Source organism: Lithobates pipiens, unplaced genomic scaffold (genome assembly GCF_037356315.1).
Source record: "Lithobates pipiens isolate NorthernLeopardFrog02 unplaced genomic scaffold, aLitPip1_a1.2 Scaffold_18, whole genome shotgun sequence".
NCBI classification, from domain to species: Eukaryota; Metazoa; Chordata; class Amphibia; order Anura; family Ranidae; genus Lithobates; species Lithobates pipiens.
The window spans coordinates 231399333-231423935 of record NW_027507758.1 but is presented as its reverse complement, the minus strand read 5'-3'; positions in this window follow the sequence as shown (position 1 = coordinate 231423935).

Genomic DNA, 24603 nt, shown 5'->3' with positions numbered 1-24603 from the left:
ATGTAAATTTACTTGTATTCCTTCATGATAAGTTTGAAACAAAGGTACAGAAACACTAGAATACTCATATGCACGTATTAGAAATCAAGGCGCAATACACTTAACTCACTCACTCTGCCACATATCCCTTTGTGATGGGCTGCTCCAACTTTGGCACAGTATGAGCTAATGTGGGGTGGCAGAGTGGGAGCAGTCATCAACACCAGCCTTACATTTGAAAAGCAGAGTAGAATCCTCTTAATAAAGTTTAACATGCTCAGATTGTTTGTGCCACTTGTACCTCTACCCCATTCCCCCCTTCCCTTCAATAACCTCTGCCTTATGATTTTTAATTTAAGTTGTTGATTTAACAGTATCTTTTGATATCCAGTTTGTACACTCCATGTAACCAAATATACTTCTTACTGTTTGATATTTCTGTATATTTTTATGAAAATCTCAATAAAATATGTGAAAAAAATAATAATATTCCAAGCTTTGTACATTTCACAGAGCACTGTTCAATCCATCAGCAAAAGAATGGAAAAAGTATGGTACAACTGCAAACCTACCAAGACATGGCTGACATCAGAGAAGCAACCAAGAGGTCCATGGTAACTTTGGAGGAGCTGCAGAGATCCACAGCTCAGGTGGGAGAATCTGTCCACAGGACAACCATTAGTTCCACAAATCTGGCCTTTATGGCTGAGTGGCAAGAAGAAAGCCATTGTTGAAAGAAAGCAATAAGAAGGCTTGTTTGGGGGACTCAGCAAACACGTGAAAGAAGGTGCTCTGTTCAGATGAGACAAAAATTGAAAATTTTAGCCTAAAAGAAAATTGCTATTTGTGGAAGAAAACTAACACTGCACATCACCCTGAGCACACCATCCCCACCGTGAAACGTGGTGGCAGCATCATGTTGTGGGGATGCTTTCCTTCAGCAGGGACAGGGAAGCTGGTCAGAGTTGATGGGAAGATGGATGGAGCCGAATACAGGGCAATCTTAGAAGAAAACCTGTTAGAGTCTGCAAAAGACTGGGGCAGAGGTTCACCTTCCAGCAGGACAATGACCCTAAACATACAACCATAGTTACAATAGAACGGTTGAGATCAAAGCATATTCATGTATTAGAATGACTCAGTAAATGTCCAGATCTAAATCCAGACCTAAATTGAGGATCTGTTGTAAGACTTGGAAATTGCTGTTCACAGACGCTCTCCATCCAATCTGACAAAGCGTTAGCTATTTTGAAAAGAAGAATGAGCAAAAATGTCACTCTCTAGATATGTAAAGCCAGTAGAGACCTACCCAAAAAGCAGCAGTAATTGCAGTGAAAGGTGGTTCTACAAAGTATTGATTTAGGGAAGGCGAAATACAAATGCACACCACACTTTTCAGATATTTATTTGTAAAAAAAAAAAAAAAATTGAAAACCATTTATCATTTTCCTTCCACTTCACAATTATGTGTCACTTTGTGTTGGTCTATCACGTAAAATCCCAATAAAATACATTTATGTTTCTGGTTGTAACATGACAAAATGTGGAAATTTTTAAGGGGTGTGAAAACTTTTTCAAGGCACTGTAAATGTTAATATTCAGTTATATTTTGTACATTTAGGAATGCATCTAACTCTTTTTTTAAAACAATTTTCTAAGCTGGCCAGAACTATTTCTTGAGGGAGCCTATTCCACATTTTCAGCTTTGAATGTGAAGAGCCATGTGTGGAGGCTAATCGCTTTTGTTCCAGATGTATAGAGTGCCTCCTGTCTTTTAACCTGAAAGATAATAAATCACACCAAGTTCACTATACGGACCACCTATATATTTATACATAGTAAAGACAGCCCCCCCCCCCTCTTAATTGCCTCTTCTCAAGAGAGAATCATTTCAGTTCAGCTAACCTTTCTTCATAGATTAGCTCTTCCATGCCTCTTACATATTTGCTTGACATTCTCTGCACTATCCCCAATATCTTTTTTTTGTGAACTGGTGACCAAAATGTAACTGCATATTCCAAATGAGATCTTATGAATGCTTTGTAGAAGGTCTCTCTCTCTCTCTCGTGCCAATCAGGAACACTTTGGCACTGTGACTGGTGTGGCAATGATTAAGAACACTGTTGCTGGCTCACACTGGTCTGGTGACACTGTAAATAATGTTGGTATGGATTAGGAATACTGTTGCTTGCTTATACTGGTCTAGCAACATTGTGACTGCTGTGGCTAGTGATTAGCAAATCTGTTGCTAGTTTACACTTGGCTAATGACACCTACACTGGTTTGACATAGATCAGAAACACTGTTGCTGGTGTACAATGGTCTGGTATCACTGACACTGGTCTGGCAATGATCAGGAACACTGGTGTTGGCTCACACTAGTCTAGTGACACCGTAACTAATGTAGCTAGCCGTTAGTAACACTGTTCCTGGATTACACTGGGGTGGTGACACCTGCATTAGTCTAGCTTGTGTACACTGGTCTACAAAGTTTCATAGTTTCATAGTTAGTTAGGTTGAATAAAGACACCAGTCCATCCAGTTGAACCTGAGTGAGTGTCTACAGTTGTCCCTATCCCTGTACATTGCACACTCACATCAGTCCCCACAATCTAAGGTCCCCATTCATATACTAGGGCCAATTTTTTGGACAGAGGCCAATTAACCTACCTGCATGTCTTTGGATTGTGGGAGGAAGCCGGAGTACCCGGAGGAAACCCACGCAGGCACAGGGAGAACATGCAAACTCCAGCAGGTAGTGTCATGGTTGGGATTTGAAACAGTGACACTTCTTACTGCTAGGTGAGAGTGCTAACCACTACACCACTGTGCCACAGGGAAGTTATAACTGGTTGAAAAAAGTTTTGGTGAAAAAAAGACACAAGTCCATCCAGTTCAACCAATAGAAAGAGAAAAAATATATACAATCCTATATACACAATTCTATACTCAAAGTTGATCCTCCAGAGGAAGGTGACTCCCTCCCCCCCTCCTCAATGAAGCATAATCCAACTTCCTCTAGTGAGGGAAAAATCCTTTCATATCCCCCAAGAGGCAATCGGATAGTCCTTGGATCAACTTTACTTATAAATATTAGTATCCAGTTGCATTATGTGTATCTAAGCAAGAATACAGGCCTTTTTTAAAACATTCTAAAGAGCAAGCCAGAACCAGCTCTTGAGGGAGTCTATTCCACATTTTCAGAGCTCAGGGACACTGACTAGCTGCATTGGTTTGCTAACACTGACCAATTAGGTATAGTGTTGCTGACTGCATTGGTGACATTTGAGGATGGAGTGACTAGCAATCTGGTATACTGTGGCATTAGAAATGATCTGTTTCCCCTCATGAATGCTTGCTGTGTTGAAAGGAAATAAATGGTGTCTGCAACAGGCAGCCTTTGTTTACTTTTGTGATATTTGTGAATGGTCACAGTGATCACATGGTACAGGGCCAGTTTAATTAGATCTTGTGATTTGCTGTGTCCAAATAACATAGTTATGACAGAGCACTCTTCAGTGCATCCTAGAGGGTTTGCATGAGCGGCGGGAGAGGGAAGACATTTTAATATACCTTCCCACCTCCAGGGATCAGCTATTTTATAAAGCATACAGACATCTAGTGGTTAATCCTAGTGTAACACACAGCCTGCTGCCTAGGTCAGAAACAATATCAGACTGGTGTTTAATTTGCCTATAGCAGCCCCCATTCCCTTAAGGCAAGTGTGACAGCAGGCAGGTAAAATCGCCTGTTTGCAACCAGGATGACAAATGTGTGTCCCAGATTTAGGCTCTATGCCGATTTGTACTGCTAGGGGGAAATGCTGAGAGTCCTGCAGGGGTAGAGTTAAAGAGCCCAGCTGAGTAAGTTGGCTCATTAAAACCTCTACAAAAACTCCCAGCATGCTTAGGGAGGTGCTCCATCCTGGAACCAGTTTTGTGCCTGTTTAGACTTGGGGAGTGTAATACCTGTCTGTGCTATGAGACAACGTCTGTGTTGCAAGCCTCTGTAACAGGGAGATAAGGTGCTAGGGACAGCACAAGGACGCACCTAGCTTATAGCCAGGGTAACCTGTGTGTAGTAAGTGGTCAAGCTGGCAAGGATTTAGTTTCATGTTTCTTTTTGTTTTGCTGTTTTTGGACCATTGTAAATGGTGTAAATAAACCGAACCTTTGTTTTTTCACCTTCACTTTTGTTTGCTGTGCCTAATTTTTGTGTAGTTAACCCATCCAGGGGGTTGCACACACCAGCTGCTGAGCTAACCCCCTCCCACAAGCTAGTCTACCAATACTTGGTTGCTCCCAGGTCTTAGAACATGATGCTATTGTTCCTGGTTAGATGGCAGTGGGACTGAGTGACAGGTACAAGAAGGGTACCTGTAGTCTCGAGGCTGGTAAGTCAGTAGACAGTGACTGGGAGCAGAATCCTGGGACAGTCCAATGTCAAGATAGTTAGCAGGCAATCATAGTCTGAAAACAGATTTGAGGTCAGGACTGGTAGCAAGCAAGCATAGTCCATCTAGCTGTCTGAGGTCTGGCAGCAATCCAAAGAGTTATACAGGTACAAGGTTAACCTGTTCAGATCTGCGATTTAGCCCGAATGATGGCTACAGTGTGGATCTGCTTTGCCGAGAGGCTGGCAATTGACATCCTCCCCTTTGCGCGCTGAAGGGCGTGCATGGCGGGTGCTGTGATTACTCGAGTCAATGAGACTCGTGTGATCACAGACCCCTTACCACGTGATCAGCTGTCAGCCAATGACAGCTGGTCAAGTGATGTAAACAGAAGATCGGTAATCGTTTTTTTTTCTTCTCACACTGACAGCGTGAGGAGAAAAAAAGCAGATCACTGGCTTCTGTTGAAGGGATATTGGTCCCGAAGAGGAAGAGGCAAAGCTGCCTCATATATGCCAACCAGTACCGCCTGCTAGTGCCACGAATCAGTGCCCACCAATCAGTGCCCATCAGTACATACCTGTCAGCAATCAGTGGTATCTATTAATGCCCACACGTGCCACCTATCAATGCCCACCAGTGGTGCCAATAGGTGCCTCATCAGTGCCACCTAGCATTACTGCCTATCAGTGTCACCTACCAGTGCCTATCAGTGCCCATCACTGCCACCCATCAGTGCCCATCAGTGCCAGCTATCAGTGCCACCTATAACGGCCCTTCAGTAACACTTATCAATGCCCTTCAGTGCCGCCCATCAGTACCACTTCTCAGTGCTCACCAGTGCCACCTCATCAGTGCCCACCAGTGCCGCCTATTAGTGCCCATCAGTGCCGCCTTATCAGTGCCCATCAATGTCACCTTATCAGTGCCCACCTATGCAGCCTATCGATGCCCATTAGTGCAGCCTATCAGTGCCCATCAGTGTAGCCTCATCAACGTACATCAATGAAGGTGAAAAATTACCTGTTTCAAAATTTATTAACAACATTCGTTTTTTTTAATTTGTTTAACAAAAAATAAAAAACCGAGAGGTGATCAAATACCACCAAAAGAAAGCTCTATTCATGGAAAAAAATATATAAAAATATAATTTGGGTACAGTGTTGCATGACCGCGCAATAGTCATTCAAAGAGTGACAGCGCTAAAAGCTGAAAATTGGTCTGGGCAGGAGCGGTTTTAGGTGCCCAGTAAGCAAGTGGTTAAAGTACATATGAATCCTCACCTTGTAAAACAACCAATTCCATTAAAAATCAAAATGAAAGGCAACATATTTGTGTAAATCTGTATAAAGTGATTTTGCACAAAAAATAAATAGATATCACTAAAAAACACTGTAATAAAATACCCAGCAGATAAATCACTCAAAAAAGGAGGAAGAGTGCTTCCACATATATAACAATGTGCAAAAATAAAATGTGCAAAAATTGTCAACAAAGTGTCCCAAATGTGCTAAATAGAGAGCTGTGCAAAAATAGCCATAAAATGTGCAAAAATAGCAATAAAGTGTGCAAAAATAGAAGTAAAGTGTCCAAAGTCATTCCTAGGGTCACGTGAGGTAATTAACCTTCAAATATAAAATAAACAAAGAACGTACATGTGAGTAAATCCCAAGAGGGTTTATATAATGAGGCTTAAAGTGGTTGTAAACCCTTACAAACCACTTTGACCTACAGGTAAGCCTAGATTAAGGCTTACCTGTAGGTCCAAGAAATATCTCCTAAACCTATACGGTTTAGGAGATATTTACTCGAAGACAGCCACCGCTGTCTACGGCGCATGCGCCATAGACAGCGGCGTGCAGGCGCACTCAGCAGGCTGCAGATCGCGGCGATATGCCGTGAGTGTCAGCTCCCGTGCACATGCGCGGGGGTGACGTCATCGCTGCTCCGGCGAATCACAGCGCCGGAGCAGCGAGACCCGAAAGTCACTCCGGGATCCATGGCAGTGGCACACATGAAGACGGAGGTCCAACTCGGAGGCTTCGTTCTCAGGTAAGTTATTCATAATGAGCTAGTATGCTATGCATACTAGCTCATTATGCCTTTGCCTTGCAGGTTGTTGTTTTTTTTTCCCACCCATGGGTTGTAAACCACTTTAAAAAGCTCTAAAATAGTGAATAAAGTGATAAATATAATGTTCTTGTCAAAAAGATTTTATTGAAAATACAATAGAGTATTTGACAATGGGTTAAGTACATAATATACAACAGAAGTAATGAAGCTCAGAGTTATGTATTCAATGCAATGTAAATTATATATTCAACTATAATTACTACTAACAATAACACATATTAATGGTATGGTTTATTAGAGGAATTAGCTTCTGAAGTAGGAAAGAGCTTCAAAATCATAATAGGAATAGATAGAGAAGAAAGGAAAGATAGGAAGAAAATAAACTAGGAAGGGAAGACGAGAGGTCTGCAGGGTTGAGTCGAGGGCCGCCGTATTACTCAGGATCCATATACTGTAATCACTTACCCAATACCCATCGGGTCAGCTACCACGGTAATAGAACTTCTTTGTTAAAATTTGATGGTAAATATTTTTTTATCCACGGATGCCATACTTTTTCAAATTTGATAAGCGTGTCGGCTTCAAGAGCTGCCATTTTGGCTTGCGTCATAGTGTTGTTCATCCTATTCACTACCTCATCCACAATCAATGAAGGGGATTTCCAGGCTCTTGCAAGTGTTTGTTTTGCTGCGGTGAATAAATTAACAATTCATTTAAATTGGGTGTATGTTACAAATAGTGGCTTTCGATTGATGAGAGCCATTGAGGGATCTGGGGTAATGGATATTCCTAACATTTTAGATGTTATAGTAAAGATCTCATTCCAATAAATTTGAGCTTTGCGACATGACCACCAAATGCAGAAATGTATTCCTAACTCAGCGCATCCACAGTAACAATTTGATGAGTAGTTATGCACATATATCCCTATTCTAGCTGGTACAAGGTACTATCTTATTAGTACTTTATAATTCGCCTCTACCGCTAATATATTGGGAGAGGCTGTTTTGGTTGTTAACCAGACTTCATTCCATTCTGTAGTTTCCAGTGTTTGTTCTAAGTCCACCTCCCATTTCTGGACATAAGCTGGTTTCACTGTTTCAGGTTTAGCTAACAATTGAACATATAAGGTTGAGATTATGCCCCTAGCACGAGGGTCGTTTTTACAATATTTTTGTTTCAAATCTTTCTTTATTATTTCTTCATTATTATAAAACATACAAAACATCCATCAACATACTTTATTTTTAAAAGTTAGTTAAATTAGTTAGTGAACTGTCTGTGATTAAACGAGGCATAAAGAAATTTTTGATCTGGAGGTACCTAAATAGTTCTAATTGCGGTATTCCATAATTATCACAGAGGGTTAGGAAAGGGATAAAGGACGAGGAATTCACAAGTTTGTGCATCTGCAGCATAACACTTCTAGCGCATGCTCTGAAAGATCTAGGAGATACCCGCGCTGGTAAAATGCAGGGTTTTTGTAAAAAGATTGTAGAGGATTATGTAATGATTGCAACTGATTTCTGAATTTGTATCTGTCCCATAGGGAAACAAAATGTTTTGTAATTGGATTACGCAACCCTCTACGATCTCTCGGTGAGAGTCAAATCAGGTTTGCCATTGACAAAGGATCACATTCAGCAGCTTCGATCGATACCCATAGAGGGGATTCTTGTAGTGCATGATATTTAGTTAATGATGTTATATGTGCTGCTCTATAATAAGATGCGAATTTAGGACAACCTAGACCTCCATTTAATTTAGGGAGGTAAAGTGTATTGCTGTGTACGTGGTCTAGAAAACCCCCATATAAATGCATTTGCCTTTTTCTGTATAATTCTCAGGTAATAGGCAGGAATTGGAATTGGTAAGACTCTGAAAAGGTATAATAATTTGGGTAAGACTGTCATTTTTATTGTTTTGATTCTTCCGAACCATGATAAAGGAAGCTGGTTCCAATATTTCAACATATTTGTTATATGTTTTAATATTGGAGGGTAATTAGCTGAAAAAAAGATCCAAGAGTGATGCAGTGAGGTGTATTCCTAGATATGGAATGGATTTATCTGCACAGGTAAAGGGGAGACCTACCTTAGCTGAACTTAATTCTAAATTTGAAAGAGATACATTTAGTGCTACACATTTCTTGGGATTAATCAAAAGGCCAGAGAAGGTAGCAAAGTCATCAAGCATTGGCATTAGGTTAGGGCCTGATAGTTACATAGTTACATAGTCAGATTGAAAAATACAAGTCCATCTAGTTCAACCACAAAAAAAAAATAATAATAATATCATACAATCCCATATACCCAATTCTATACCCACAGTTGATCCAGAGGAAGGCAAAAAACCCCAGCAGACCAATTTGCTAGGGGGAAAAAATTCCTTCCTGATCCCCCGAGAGAATTTCCCCAGATCAACTTTACCTATAAATGTTAGTACCCAGTTATATTATTATGTACACTTAGGAAATAATCCAGGCCTTTCTTAAAGCAATCTACTGAGCTGGCCAGAACCACTTCTGCAGGGAGTCTATTCCACATTTTCACAGCTCTAAGCCCTTGTACACACGGTCGGAGATTCAGACGGAATGTGTCCGATCGGACCGCTTTGTCGGATATTCCGACTGTGTGTGGTCTACATCGGACTGTTTCCATTGGAGTATCCGACGGACCAAGTTTTCCAACTTGTTGGTAAACTTTTCTGACAAAATGCTCCGATCGGACATACTCCGAACATGTGTAGAGTATTCCGATCGCACAAAGTGCCACGCATGCTCAGATCCAATTCCTACACCAAAGCTATTGGCTACTAGCGTGAACGTAGTCCCGTTGTAACGAAATAACGTAATCACGTCGGATTTTGCGTCAACTTTGTCCGACCGTGTGTATGCAACAGTTTCGGACAAAATCTGGTTGTCGGAATCTCCGACCGTGTGTACAAGAAGAAACCTTTCCCTATTTGGAGATGAAATCTCTTTTCCTCTAGACGTAAAGAGGGCCCCCTTGTCCTCTTTGTTGACTGTAAAGTGAATAACTCAACACCAAGTTCACTATATGGACCCCTTATATATTTGTACATGTTGATCATATCCCCCCCTTATCTCCTTTATCAAGAGTGAATAAATTCATGAGAACTGTTTCCCAAAACTGAACTGCATATTCCAGATGAGGTCTTACTAATGATTTGAACAGGGGCAAAATGATTAGAGATGTGCATTCATTTTCGTCCGAATGCATTTTTGTCCGAATTTCAAGTATTTTTGTTATCGTTTTGACAAACGATAACGAAAGCACAGAGTCCGAAAAACAAAAGATCCGACATAAATAAATGCTTTATTTTAGTTTTTGCTTTGACACAGTTCAATTCAGATAGGAGATTCAACGTGACTCTAAAAATAACAATCTGTCTCTATTGAACATGTACTCTAAAAATAACAATCTGTGTCTATTGAACTTGTATCATAACAGTCCATTCATTCACACACGACTTCCAGCACGACTTTTGGGAGGCAGGCAACTTGGACACGACTTGAGTGTGAATCACAGTGCGACTTACAACATGACTTTAATGTAAAAAAAAACGGCATGGGTTCCCCTTCAAGAGCATACCAGGCCCTTCGGGACTGGTATGGATAGTAAGGGGAACCCCACGGCAAAAAAAAAAAAAGCGTGGGGGTCCCCCTCAAAATCCATACCAAGCGCGCAATCCGGATGGACGCTTGTGCTTGAAGCTCCCGCTAGCCGACCGGACATCCACCGCATAACGGGCAAGATTTCTTCCACCGACTCGCTCATCGACCACCGGGAGATCCGCACGTCCCTCAGGCATGTCCTCCCGCAAGCGGAAAGACGAACGAAACGTTCAAAAGCTGACAGCCCTCTCCTTTCAGCGTGGAGGGCCCAGGCAAGATGGCGCCGCCGGAGCAACAGCGCGGAGCTCGTCGGCCTATACAGATCTTCCTGACGGAGACCCGGGAGAAATAACAAGTGATCATCCATCCTCGCCCCGGGCGGATTCACCTCCACTTACACCGAACTCCCAGAGCCCAGCCAAGGCACGGATGCGCCTGGATACAGCTTACCAGGCCGGAGCCACAGTGAGTACAAACCTCCATAATACTAATGCAATAGCCTCACTTCAGTCCTCCATAGCGGCATTTCCCACATCGGGTCAACCAGTTTTGGACTCAACCATGAAAGACATGCTATTATCCCTCCAGTCATCCCTCATGTCTAACTTGTCATCACTGATTCATAATTTCTCAGCAGAAATGAGACACATGGGTGACAGGGTGCAGTATATGGAGGACAAAATGGAGGAATGTACAGAGACTGTAAATGATTTAGTGGACTCGTGTATGGCACAGAAGGAGGACACGGAATGGATCAAACATAAATTAGCGGACCTCGAGGACCGCTCTCGCCGCAACAATGTGAAAATTCGCGGTATACCGGAAACGGTGCCCCCCGCAGATCTCCACAAGTTTGCTAGCACCATGTTTGCTGTCATGCTACCTGAACTCTCCCCCATAGAGCTGACAATAGACCGCATCCACAGAATCCCCAAGCCAAAGCACCTAGCGGAATCAGTACCGCGAGATGTCCTCCTGAGAATCCACTTCTTTCAGGCGAAAGAGCAGATACTATCCAAGGCCAGGGCTCTGGTCACTTTCCCTGCACCCTATGCAGACATTCAGCTGTTTGCCGACCTATCACAATATACACTTCAGTTGCGGAGGCAACTGAAACCAATTACAAAAGCCCTCACCAATCACAAAGTGCTATACAAGTGGCGCCACCCGGCTACCATTCTGGTAACTTACAACGGCATCCCTCACACGATCTCTACCCTGGAAGGCGGACTGAAATTGCTCAACTCCTGGGGTATCCACCAGGAATTACCTCAGAATAACCAGCCAGGCCCTAACAAACAGGCCTCCCCTCCCCATGGCCGTCAGAGGGAACGTCTCCCACTCAAACCAAAGTGAGCTCTCTTGCCCGTTTCAGTGTGAGCTACAATGTATAATCCGGGCCGGCCCCAGGCTCGCTTCTACTTGAACCTAGACTCTACCCCCCAGATTAGTCAGCTCCCATTCGAGGCGGGTATTAGCTGACCTGTTGTGCAGAGACGCCCAGCCACTGTTAGCTGCATCTCGACCGGCTGAATTTTTTGCTGTTCTGTTTTTCTCTTTTTTCTTTTCTTTTTTGTGTGTTTTTGTTTCCAGTTCACGTTAGTGTTCCTGAATATCCAGTATACCAACTCTTGAAGCAACGTGACTGACTGAGCACGCTTCACACCTCGAATATCGCTTATCCGATTACTGCTACTCCCACCGTGATCCTCGCAACGGATTAACCACCGCAACCTCCTGTGCGTTTAAGGTACAACAGTAACCAGCAGTCGTTGGATTGGACATCTTCAAACTGTAAGTGCAACTAATTCTCACTCACGATCACTTACCACCATGTCGTTCACTATTCTATCCCTGAATGCTAAGGGATTAAATCATCCGGCTAAACGAGCATCCTTATGGAAAACGGCCATGTCACTCAAGAGCGATGTGCTCTGTGTACAAGAAATGCATTTCACCATGGACTCTCCACCTACATGCCAGCATAGGTTGTTTCCTCATATCTTCAAATCATCCTTTACGAAAAAGCAAAGAGGTGTTCTCATTGCTATAAGAGACACTGTTGACTTTCATCTCCAGCAATGCATCACGGACGATGAGGGCCGATACATTGTCCTGATATGCAAGATCAACAACACAATGTATACTCTAGTGTCCCTATATGCCCCCAACTTTCGCCAAATGCAGTTTATTAAATCCCTATGGAAGAAAGTTCAATGTCTCCAACAGGGGCACGTCCTCTGGTGTGGAGACTTTAATCTCATCCCTAATCCACTCATGGACTCTACAGCAGGTTGTAAGAGACTTGTGTCACCACTAGAGGGCTTTCTTCAAGCTAATGATTTGTATGACGTATGGAGGTGTTGTCACGCGACTGAACGTGACTATACGTTTCTTTCACCGCCTCATAACACCTACTCGCGCATAGATTTATTTCTATCCGATAAATATCTGCTTTCAAAAGTATCAGCCTCGGTGATTCACGCTACCACCTGGTCGGATCACGCTCCTATTAGTATTACCATTAACTCGAAATCGCGCCAAGCTAACCCCACAATGTGGAGGTTAAACAGCTATCTCCTTAACGATCCGACAGTAGCCTCGCATATTCAGCAACAAATAGAAGAATTCTTTTCTAATAACTCACATTCTGTATCCGATCCGGAGGTAGTGTGGAACGCCCACAAGGCGGTTATTAGAGGTGTACTTATTCAGGCAGGAGCCAGAGCGAAGAAAAAAAGATCTCAACTTTTGGACAAACTGACTGCCGATATAGCGGCTGCTGAATCTCTCAATAAAAGTAACCCCTCCCCTGATACCCAATCACAGATATTTAAACTCCGTCATGAGCTACGGTCCTTGTTATTAGAGTCTTTTGAAAAATCATACACTAAACTAAAAGCTTCCAACTACTCCACAGGCAATAAAGCGGGTAAACTAATGGCCATGAGAATAAAAGGTCACAGGATTAAATCCAAGATAACTCATTTATACCACCCTCACACTAAAGCTAAGGTTCTTAAACCCACTGAAATCGCGGACGCATTTAGCTCGTACTATAGCGATCTATATAATCTTAAAACGGACAAAGGTACCATACAACCCACTCAAGATGACATTATGAGCTTCCTATCCAAAGTGGATCTCCCCGTACTATCACCCACCCAACTAGACAGCCTTAACGAGCCCTTCATGGGCCCTGAAATAGCAGACACGATTAAAAAACTCCCGAGCGCTAAAGCCCCTGGTCCCGATGGGTTCAACGGGGAATACTACAAACGCTTCCATGAACTACTAGCCCCTATACTTTGCAAAGTTTACAACTCGGCAGCTCAATCTTCCTCATTCTCCAAAGAAATGCTGAGTGCAATCGTAATAACCCTACCAAAACCAGGCAAGGAACCTACCTCGCCCCAGAATTTCCGTCCCATCTCCTTACTCAACGTTGACATAAAAATCTACGCAAAAATGATCGCCAACAGACTATTGGACATTATCCCAACCCTTGTGCATCTCGATCAATCTGGCTTCACAAAGGGACGCCAAGCCTCTGATGCCACCAGGCGTATGGTGGACATCATTCACCAGGTGCCGCTCACGGGTGCCCCCTCTGTACTCCTGTCCCTAGACGCCGAAAAAGCGTTTGACAGAGTGCATTGGGGGTACCTGTCAGCGGTACTGGGAAAATTTGGATTTACCGGAACCATTTATAGTGCTATTATGGCCCTATACTCCTCTCCCTCTGCCCGAGTGTACACGGCGGATACGCTCTCATCCCCGTTCGGCATCTCCAATGGTACCAGACAGGGATGCCCCCTGTCCCCCCTAATCTTCAATCTAGTGATAGAACCCCTTGCACAATCTATCCGAGCGAACGATCAAATACAGGGCATAACCATAGGCAAGTACGTTCATAAGATCAGTTTATTCGCGGACGACGTGATTCTTATGCTTTCTAACCCCATCGCCTCCCTCCCGGCAGTTCAAAGGACCCTTGCGCAATTTAGCAAAGTATCATTTTACAAAGTCAATGAGGCTAAATCTCAAATCTTGAACCTGAACCTAGACATTTCTACCAGTTCTAAGCTACAAGACCAGCTTCCATACTCATGGGCTGATAAGAGCATTACTTACCTAGGGGTTCAACTAACCAAGGAATCGACAGACCTTTTCTGCCACAACTTCATCCCCTTTCGCACTCAATTACAGAACGACCTCCGCAAACTGGCGTCCTTTGAGCTGTCGTGGATGGGCCGCCTTGCAGCCTTTAAAATGCTCCATCTACCCCAAATTCTGTACCTATTTAGGACTCTACCGATCACCATCCCCCTCTCCTACCTTAGATCATTACAAACTATTCTATCCGCTTTTATATGGCAAGGTAAAAAGACTAGAAGCGCACATAAACACCTTATCAAACTCCGTTCAGCGGGGGGGGGGGGGGGCGGTTACATTGACTTCCATGACTATTATATGGCAGCCATATTGACGCAACTGCGAGAATGGATCACTCCTACTCAAAGCACTCTTTGGGGACAGTTGGAGGCATCACTTACCCCGGGCCATCATCTCCTTGCCTGGCTACTCTCCTCCACATATCCCATTCCTAAGAACTCGCGCTTCCCCCCCACGATGCTAGCCACTCTCAGGAATTGGAAAAGATTCTTACATCTAACCACCAATTACACCAACAGGGCCACCCTCAAAACTCCACTACTAGTTCTTCAAAAGAAAATTGACCTGGTATCCTTTACATCCTGGCAGACTAAGGGTATATTACATATTGACGACCTCTTCACGAAGGGACAAGTTAAACCCTTTCCCGCCCTACAACGAGAATTCAGTCTACCAGACACGGACCTCTACTTATACCTAAGGACCAAACATTACCTCCATGCCTCACCTAACTGGCCATGTAAAATCCCCCAGCCTGCGTGGATTTTTATTACAATCCCGACCTGTAAACACAAGGGCATCTCGCTCTTCTATAACCTGCTCCAACAAAAACACATACTTGATAAATCTACCCCTATGCTCAAATGGGAGAGAGATCTCAACAGCACGTACACAACTGAACAATGGTCCACAGCTATCAAAGCTACCTACCATTACACTAGATGCACCACTTTGTGGGAACTGACTATTAAATTAACTCAATGATGGTACCTAACCCCTGACAGGGTATCTAAATTCTCTGATCAGCACTCAGCGAAATGTTGGAGGCAATGTGGGAACAAGGGGGATATGCTCCACATTTTCTGGAGCTGCCCCGTGCTGACATCCTTTTGGGAATCAATCTTCCAATTAATATCCGATGTATCACAAGTTACAATCTCCCCTCGTCCTGACCTAGCTCTACTATCCCTGACTCTGGATCAATATCCAATGAAGGTGAGACACTCTATTTCACACATCCTGTTGGCCGCGAGATTGGGAATCACTAGAAGGTGGAGGAATCCCACTCCACCGACCCTCTCAGAGGTGATTAGCACCACGCATCTACATCACATATATGAACTGATAATAGCATGTAGCAGTCCCTATAAAAACCAGGCTATCCAAAAATGGAGCCCCTGGTCCACATGGATTGCACTTACTAATATTCTTCCATTAGGAAAATGACCTTCTTTACCCTAATATACTTGGGTACTATTTTGACAGTGCTTCGACAGGTATTTTCCGATCCACTACTAGAGAGTTGAAGGCCACACCTTGGGGGGGGTCTGCTCTCCCCCCGGACACAGAATAGATCCCGTAAGGGGTGTCTGGGAGGAGAGGGGAGTCCCGCCGGGGCTGAGAGGTGCTCTCCAGCTTTACTCCTAAGAAGTGACTATATAAGGAGGCATCATATGGTTGCCTCCACAGTTTTATCTTTACTGTTCATTCAGCTACTAACCTACGATGTCATTCTGTATCTTACGATTGATGTAAAATGTATTACTATGTTCACCATGCGATTTTGTTATATGTGAAAATCGAATAAAAATTTATCTTTAAAAAAAAAAAAAAAAAAAAAAAAAATCCAATAGATTTCGTTCCACTTCAAAAAAAAATACATACCAGGCCCTTCAGTTCTGGCATGATTTTAAGAGGAACCCCGCGCCAAAAAAAATGGCGTGGGGGTTCCCCTCAAAATCCATACCAGACCCTTATCTGAGCACGCAACCTGGCAGGCCACAGGAAAAGAGGGGGGCGAGAGAGCACCCCCCCTCCTGAACTGTATCAGGCCCTCAACATTGGGAGGGTGCATTGAGGTAGCCCCTCAAAGCACCTTGTCCCCATGTTGATGAGGACAATGGCCTCATCCCCACAACCCTGGCCGGTGGTTGTGGGGGTCTGCGGGCAGGGGGCTTATAGGAATCTGGAAGCCCCCTTTAACAAGGGGACCCCCGGATCCCGGCAACCCCCCGTGTGAAATGGTAAGGGGGGTACAAAAATACCCCTACCATTTCACCAAAAAAGTGAAAAAGGTGTTAAAAATGACAGGAGACGGTCTTTGACAATTCCTTTATTAAAGTCTTCTTGCATCTTCTTTCTTCTGGTCTTATTCCCTCTTCTTTTCTTATCCTTCGGTTTCTTCCTCCATCTTCTTCCTCCGATCCTCTTCTTCCTCTGATCCACTTCTTCTTGGTCCGGTGTTCTCGCCCGACATCTTCCTCCACAGCGTCTCTTCTTGGTTTTCGGGCCGCACCGTGCAATGGGAGGCTCCCGCTATGTGACGCTTCTCTTCTTCTGACAGTTCTTTTTTAACAGAGGGTGGAGCCACCTGGTGACTCCACCCCCCCTCTGACACATGTGGCCTGGTACGGTTGAAGAGGGGGGAGCTCTCTCATCCCCCCTCTTTTCCTGCGGCCTGCCAGGTTGTGTGCTTGGATAAGGGTCTGGTATGGATTTTGAGGGGACCCCCACGCCATTTTTCTTTTTTTGGTGTGGGGTTCCCCTTAAAATCCATGCCAGACCTGAAGGGCCTGGTATGGATTTTGAGGGGGACCGTCACACCATTTTTTTTTTGGCACAGGGTTCCCCTTAAAATCCATGCCAGACCTGAAGGGCCTGGTGTGGATTTTAAGGGGGACCCCCACGCCATTATTTTTTGTTGTTGTTGGCACGGGGTTCCCCTTAATATCCATACCAGACCCGAAGGGCTTGGTATGGAATTTTGGGGGACCCCCACGCATTATTTTTTCTTAATTATTTTTTTTTCTTAATGTTAATACTAATGATCTGTGTGCAATGCATATAGCCTTAAAAAAAAACATAGAAGACGTACAACATTAGAATCATACTATAGCTTGTAGTCGAAATATTCGACCGGGAATGTATGATTGCAGAATCATAAGTGAGTTTCGCTGCTCTGTCAAATCTTCTTTAAACATTCTGACAGATACCATAACCCTTCAATGACAGATTCAACCGTAATTCATTTGGATTTTCGGACGAATACAATTTTTTTACGAAAAACAAAATAAATGAAAACGAATTTCGGGAGTAACTAAATAAATGTATTTTTCGGACGAAAACGAAACTCTGAAATTAAATATTTCAGTCTGCACATGTCTAAAAATTATATCTCTCTCTCTGGAGTCCATACCTCTCTTAATACAAGAAAGGACTTTGCTCGCTTTGGAAATCGCAGCTGGGCATTGCATGCTATTATTGAGCTTATGATCTACCAGAACCCCCAGATCCTTCTCCACTTTGGATTCTCCCAGTTGTACTCCCCCTAAGATGTATGATGCATGCATATTCTTAGCCCTAAATGCATAACTTTACATTTCTCAACATTAAACCTCATCTGCCACATAGTTGCACAATTAGACAGAGCTTTGAGGTCAGCTTGTAAATTGAAGACATCCTGTAAGGACGTTATTCCACTGCATAGCTTGGTGTCATCTGCAAAGACAGAAATTTTACTTTTGATGCAAAACCCAATATCATTTATAAAGATATTAAAAAGTAAGGGTCCCAGCACTGAACCTGGGGGTACACCACTGATAACCTTAGACCATTCAGAGTAAGAATTATTAACCACTACTCTCTGAATTCTGTCTTTTAGACAGTTTTCTATTCATTTACAAACTGATATTTCCAAACCTGTAGACTTTACCTTACACATGAGCCGCGTGTGTGGAACTGTATCGAACGCTTTTGCAAAATCTAAGTATACCACGTCCACTGCCACCCCTCTATCCAAGGTTTTACTTACCTCCTCATAAAAAGAAATCAGGTTTGTCTGACAACTTCTGTCTTTCATGAATCCATGCTGTCTGTTGCTTAAAATGTTTTTTTCCTGCAAGAACTCGTCTATGTGGTATTTTATTAATCTCTCCAATATTTTCCCAACTATAGAAGTTAAACTAGCAGGTCTATAGTTACTTGGTAAAGACTTTGTTCCCTTTTTAAATATAGGCACCACATTGGCCCTGTGCCAAACCAGTGGTACTATTCCTGTCATTAATGAGTCCCTAAAAATGAGATACAATGGCTTTGAAATTACAGAGCTCATTTCTTTTAGGATACGTGGGTGGATGCCATCAGGTCCAGGTGCTTTATCCACATTTATTCTGTCCAAATATTTCTGGACCATATCATTTTTGAGCCATTGTGGATTTTGGGCTGTGTCACTACCACCCCCATTATGGACATGAGCTCCCCCATGCTCCTTTGTATACACAGAGCTGAAGAATGTATTTAATAAATTAGCCTTCTCTTTGTCCCCAGTCACCCACTCTAGATTATTTTGTAAAGGGCCTACATGCTCAGACTTGACCTTTTTCCATAAAGTATTTTATTTAGATTCAAGAAAATACAGCAAAGAAGGCAATACAAGGTAATCAACTTAGATCAGTACATAACAGAATTACAGAGTATCCGAGTATGGAGGGTACCATTGGCAATACAGAACAAAAATCAGTGTCAGTGGTATTGAGCAGATGCCCACAGCAGGAAAACAAATATGTCAACATAACTGGGTGAAGGATCGTAAGTAATGCGAAGCTTCCCCCCCGCCTATGCCCTGAAACTAAGGCAGGTGAGGGGAAGGTATAGCGAGACAATCTCGTATCTCCAAGGAGTAGCAGAGCACCCTAGTTATGGCACGCTCGGGTACCCTTTTCTCCGTAAAGCGGGCATATAGGTAGGAGGGGGCAAAGAAAAAGAAAGAAAGAGGACAGAGGAAGGATTGGAGAGAGAGAAGGGAAGGAAGACATGGGGACAAGAGAGAGAGAGAGAAAAAAAAAAAGGGGGGGGGAGGGGGAGGGAAAGTACTGGTGGATCCGCCCCTGCCCTCCCCCCAATGGGGAGAGAGAGCCGGGCTGCAGTCCCTGGGCAACCCTAAGGGACATACTGACGATACTGGTCTGTGGTGACAAAATGAGACCAACAAGCCCAGGTAGCGTAAAATTTGTGCATGTTTTCATGTGCAGTAGAAATTAATTCTTCCATTTCTCTCATGGAGGAAATCTGTGCGAACCATTCCCTAACCGTCGGGGCATTAGTAGAGCGCCAATGTCTGGGTACGCATAACCTCGCTGCATTCACCATATGCATGGCCAGAGATTTAAAGTATACTTTTCTGGGTAGGGAGGTGTGATGCAGTAGAAATTGGTGTGGGGTAAAGTCCAAGGTGTAGGTCGTGATATGCGAGATGAGACTGTGAACCTCTCTCCAGAAAGGCTGAATGACCCCACAGTCCCACCACACATGGAGCATCGTTCCCACCTCTAAGTTACAACGCCAGCACTTGTCTGTAATATTGGGGGAAAATTTATGAAGAAGTGATGGGGTTCTATACCATTTTGTGATTACTTTATAACCATTTTCCTGAATCGCAACATTTAGCGAACCTTTGTGTGAGTACTCATGAACGGTGTTCCACTCCTCCGTCGATAAGGGTGGGTGTAGGACTCTGTTCCAGGAATCCTGGGCTGGATTGGAAGTCTGCCTTGACGTCTCCATGAGAATGGTGTAGAGAAAGGAGATCAGGTGTCTCTGTGGTGTTTTGCGATAACATAAGGACTCAAAGGGCGTGAGGGGTCGTGTCCACACTGTCTGGTCAGAGTGGGTTGAAAGGAAGTGTAGGATTTGTCTATAGGTCCAAAAGGAAAAAGCTAACGTCTTGGAGGTGGATTTTATGTCCTCATATGACAGGGGTTTGTTGTTAGAGTAGAACTGAAGTGGTAGGACATCCTTGTGTGGCCATTCCCTGTGCAAGAAACCCTCGGAGTCCCCCGGGGGGAAATCAGGATTTCCCCGCAAGGAAGTCAGGGGGCTTGGAAAGAGGGCCGGAGAGCCCTGCGATCCCAACTTCCCAGAGGCAGATAACGTAGGATAAATGAGAGGGTGAGCTACTAGGGCGCTGGACCAGTTCTTACGGGGCTGCCACGGGAGCAAGTGAAGTGGGCCCGAGAAAAAGGCACTCTCCAGGGGCACCCACAATTTTTTCAAGGCGTGAATATTCCAGTCCGCAATCCTCGTGAGCAGGCAGGCGGTATGGTACTTTTGAAGATCTGGTAATCCTATCCCCCCTCTATATTTAGGAAGAGTGAGTCTAGCGAACTTAATGCGGGGCGGTGCGCCTCTCCAAAGGAAAGTGGACCACGTTTTACGACAGGTCGCGAAAAAACTCGCAGGTAGGGAGATAGGGATCGCCTGCATAAGGTAGAGGAAGCGGGGTAGTATTATCATCTTGAGTAGTGCCGCTCGACCAAACCATGATACGTTCAAGCTCATCCAGTCCTTAACAAGTCGTTGAGACTGTAATAGGGTTGGGTGGAAATTTTTGGAGTACAAATCGGACAGGCGGACTGGAATACGGACGCCAAGATAGGTGAAAGAGTCCTGTTCCCATCTAAAGGGAAATGATTCTTGGCAATGAGTCACCTCTGAAGTCGGGAGGGAGACATTTAGAGCCTGCGACTTAGCGTGGTTAATCTTGAGATTAGACAGGGCACCAAAATGAGCTAAATCCTCGAGAAGGTTAGGTAGCGAGATGCGGGGAGCTTGTAAGGACAATAAAATGTCGTCAGCAAATGCTGCAACCTTAAATTCCCTGTCTTTGACCCTAATGCCCTGGATGTTCGGGTTGTCTCTTCATCTGTTAAGGAAGGGTTCCAGAGACAGTATGTAGATCAACGGGGAAAGCGGGCAACCTTGGCGCGTCCCATTGCTAATGGGGAAGGCGTTCGACAGGTGGCCATTGACTTTCACTGCCGCGGTGGGACCGGAGTATAAAGCCATTATGTTTGAGAGCATTCGATGTCCCAGACCGAGGGCGGCAAGGGCTTCTCGCATATAGTCCCAGGCCACCCTGTCGAATGCCTTCTCAGCGTCTAGTGAGAGGAAAAAAAACCCCGTGTTGGTGGAAGTGAGCCAATGATGTAGGTTGAGTGTGCGAATGGTGTTATCCCTGGCCTCGCAGCACGGGACAAAACCTATTTGGTCTAAGGAGACTAGATCGGGGATCAAGGGGAGGAGTCTATTGGCCAAAATCTTCGCGTACGCCTTGATGTCAACGTTTAAAAGAGAGATCGGACGGTAATTTGCAACTAGAGAGGGGTCCTTACCCTCCTTAGGGATCACCGTGATATGGGCCACTAGCATTTTCTCTGGCTTGTAGAGGGGATTGGAAAGTGCATTAAGAGTGTCTAAGAGTTTGGGGGCCAGTGGGTCCAGAAAGGCTGTATAATATTGGAGAGAGAACCCGTCCGGGCCCGGGGATTTACCGGGTTTCATTTGCTTCAAAGCAGTGGTTAGTTCCAGAAGAGAGATAGGCCTTTCCAGATCTAATGACTGCTGGGGGGATAGAGGCTTCAGGCTATAAGTAGAAAGGAATTCCTTAATGCGGGCAAGTCGTGTTTCCACTGTCTGTTGTGTTAGCTTGGGGGAATCTAAATTATAAAGTTTGAAATAGAATTGCTCAAATTCCTTGGCGATATCCTCATTCTTGACCAGGAGACCCCCCTGAGGCGTACGGAGATGGTGGATTACAGAGGATAGTTTTGAGTTTTGAACCGCGCGGGCCAGAAGACGGCCGCACTTGTTGCCTTGTTCGTAGAAGATCCTCTGGCCAAGAACGTACCGCCTCCTAGCTCTGCTACCTAATTCTTGAAGGAGTAAATTATGATTGTGGGTCAGCGCCTGTAAAGTGGCCTGCGCTTGGGACAGTTTATGTGAAGCTTCCAAAGATTTGATAGACCTGAGAAGGGAGTTCACATACTCCTGCTGTTGTTTTTTGGCTTTCGTGGCCAGGGCTATTAGTTTGCCGCGGACCACGCATTTGTGCGCTTCCTATAGGGAGATAGGTGAGATCTCCGGGCTCGAGTTTTCCGCAAAATATTGCTGCAACCTTATGCGGGCGCTGTCTAGGACCAAGGGATCTTTTAGAAGAGAGGGGTTCAATCTCCAAGTCTTATGTCTGGAGAGAGACTCAGGAAAGGCTAGAGTAACTGTAATCGGGTGGTGGTCCGATAAAAACATTGGTTCGATGGTGGCATGTTGAAGACAAGGGAGGTCAGATTGAGAGAGAAAAAAATAATCGATCCTAGAGTACTTTTGATGGGGGGCCGAGTAAAACGTGTAGTCCCTGTCAGAGGGAGACAGACTGCGCCACGCATCATGGAGGGACAATGCTTGTAGTTGTAGGTTGATCTGGCGCAGTGCTTTGTAGGGTAAAGCAGAGGAGCCCGTGGAGCAATCCAGCAGGGGATTCAGAGGCACATTTAAGTCTCCTCCCAGAAGAACCACGCCGGACCGGAAAGAGGCCAATAGGTCACAAACTTTCCTAAAAAAGGCGACCTGGTGCTCATTGGGGCAATAAACATTAGCAGGGGGGGGGGGGAGGAAAAGGGGGGGGGGGAGAAGAAGAAGGAAAATTAAGGGAAGAAACAGACAAGGAAGGATCTAGGGGATAAAGCCAGAAAAAGAGCAGGGACAGGAGAGATTAGAGATTCGAGATTCAGGGGGTAAAGAGGGAACAACCAGAGGTGGTGCTAGCCAGCTAGGCCACCTAAAGGGAGAGAGAGATCTGGAAAGTCAGCAGGATCTCAATGAGACCGCTGTGTGGGAGCGGAGGAAAGGACGGAAACCTCAGGAGGGTCACGATCCGGGGCGGGGAATCGTAAGTAGATTGAAACAGAATAGGTGTAGGTGGGGAACCTATGTGAAAGGCAACTCCACAACCATTGGTACAATATTATAGGTGCAAGTAAGGGCTCTAGAGCCCAAGGCCTATGTCTAGCAAAAACAAAAACAAAGAAACAGGAAACTCGTGTAAACTGCAGAATCACATGAACCATCCTGCCAGACGGTGCCCCAAAAATAAAAAATAAAAAATAAAATAAAAATAAAAATAAAAATAAAAAAAAAGGGGGGGAGAGGAGGGGGGGAAGCAAGGAGGGGGGGGAAACAGGGAGGGGGGAGGGGGGGGTTCGGGATAATCACATAGCACAGACAAAGCCTACGTAACCCAATAGTGAGGGTGGGGTAAGGCCTCCCATGAGCCGAGGAGGCCCAGGGGGCACACCCCGCTACGATGCAAGAGCCCACTCGCTGGGATCATGAGCCTGCACAGGGGGACGGGGGAGCAGAGCTTGGGGGCCACCACACTAGAACCCATGTAAAGGCAAACATGACATATCAATAATTCTAAACATAGCATGTCTAAGCTAGTAGGCATCATCCAGGCTTCCATCAGCGAGGTAAAACAGAGCAGACATAAAAAATAAAAAAAAAGGGGGGGGGATGTTGTAGAAACGTTTTTCTTTGGTGCAAAAACTGCGGCAGGAGCGTTGGTCCATAAGCCAGCAAGGGCGAAGAGATGCAGTCGGTAGGCAGTTAGCACTCGACATACCCCATAGAAAAACAGGTTACAGCAAAGAGGACACGGCATCTGAATGCTGGGTAGTTGGGTATCGAGAGTCGTGAGGCGGCAATGCTGACCCTGGGTGGGGAGAGATGAAGACAGAGGCAAGACGTGAGACTCCAGGGCCCCGGGGCCCACGCCGGCCTCCCATGGTTCATGCCTCGGTGCAGATAATGAGGATCAGATTCCAGAAACCTTCAGCATAGTGGGCAGCACAGGGAGCTGCGGATCTTGGAGGGCTTAGGGGGCAGAAAGGGGTATACACGGTCAGGACAAAAAAAAATAAAAATAAAATAAAAATAAAGATAAAAATAAAAATAAAGAAAAACCACAATGGGGGCAGAGGAAAAACAGTACCTCGTAAACAGCTGCGACTGGCAGTCAGACCTAAAGGAGGCATCAGATCTCTAGGCGATCCCTCCTCCTGGAGGGTGAGGGCGGGGAGCCCGGGCTGCGTTGGCGTTGATCCCGGCGAGCCGAGTTGCTGTTCGGTGTAGACGGGTCGGTCCTATTCCTTCTGGAACTATGTCTTTGGGCTTTCGGTGACTGGTGGAGCGAAACAGGGAGCCAGGGTTCCGTGGGGAAGAAAGAGGCGTACCAGTCCGGAAGGTCGATGCGTGGTAGATCGAGTTGTTCGCAGAAGCCCAGCAGGTCCTCGGG